Source organism: Cyprinus carpio, chromosome B7 (genome assembly GCF_018340385.1).
Source record: "Cyprinus carpio isolate SPL01 chromosome B7, ASM1834038v1, whole genome shotgun sequence".
NCBI lineage: Eukaryota > Metazoa > Chordata > Actinopteri > Cypriniformes > Cyprinidae > Cyprinus > Cyprinus carpio.
Window position 1 is genome coordinate 111583 of NC_056603.1, and position 1030 is coordinate 112612.

The window sequence follows — 1030 nt, forward strand, 5'->3', positions numbered from 1 at the left end:
ATATATATATATTATTTTTTCATGTATACAGATTTATAAACACAAAAAACTTTATCTTTCTAATCTTTCAGATTCCTCCTGAGTTTGACATTGATTCAGAGCACCTCAGTGACTCTACACATACAGTGGAGTACGCTAAAGATATTTTTGACTACCTCAAGAGCAGAGAGGTTGGTTTAGTAGTGAGTTCATTAAAGATCTTGCAAACTGAGGAACAGACATCAAGCTGAATGTTGTATTTCTTTTGTTTGCAGGAAACGTTTGTCTTACATGACTACATGGCTGATCAGCCAAATCTAAACAGTAATATGAGAGCGATTCTGGTGGACTGGCTGGTGGAGGTCCAGGTAAGTGTCAGTGTTTGGCCTCGTGTCAAATGTGCTGTTTTGATAAGTCTTGTAAAACGTAGTTGGCTTCTGATGTGGCTTTATTCTTGCGCTTTATTCTGCAGGAGAATTTCGAGCTGAATCATGAGACTCTGTACCTTGCTGTGAAGATGACGGATCATTATCTGGCTGTGAGCCAGGCCAAGCGGGAGTCTTTACAGCTCATTGGTTCCACTGCCATGCTCATTGCTTCTAAGTTTGAGGTAAGAAATATGCTTTCTCATGATAGCTGAAAGCCCTTCCTTTAGACTCACACTTTTCTGGCCTTAGCCGTAATTACTCAAGGACTTAGTCATTCAGTCATTATCTCGCACACAAAACCTAATAGAAATGTAGTTACTCATTAAAAGTGTGCACTTAAAGTCTAAATCCAGGTACTTTCAAATCCTATAAAAAATGTATATATTTTATTATCTGAGAATACATTTTCAGCTTTTTACTCTTAAACAGAGTTTTTTTTAATATGTCAAACTAATTAACCACCTAATGCATATATTTTGCATTTATTATATATTTGTATGTATACATGATGAGAAGGTATTATATATATCTGTTATATAGTATATACAGTTTTAAATTTTGAGGTAGTGTGTTAACAGCCTGGCACATATACCTGCAGCAGATATATATCTTTTTTTTATTTT

The 1030-nt window shown here is 35.2% G+C and overlaps 1 pseudogene; it reads left to right on the top strand.

Annotated features, from left to right (window-relative positions):
• The window catches only part of LOC122137846, a 2867-nt pseudogene extending 2125 nt beyond the window's left edge, over window positions 1-742 (top strand).
• Window positions 743-1030: the final 288 nt, after the last annotated feature.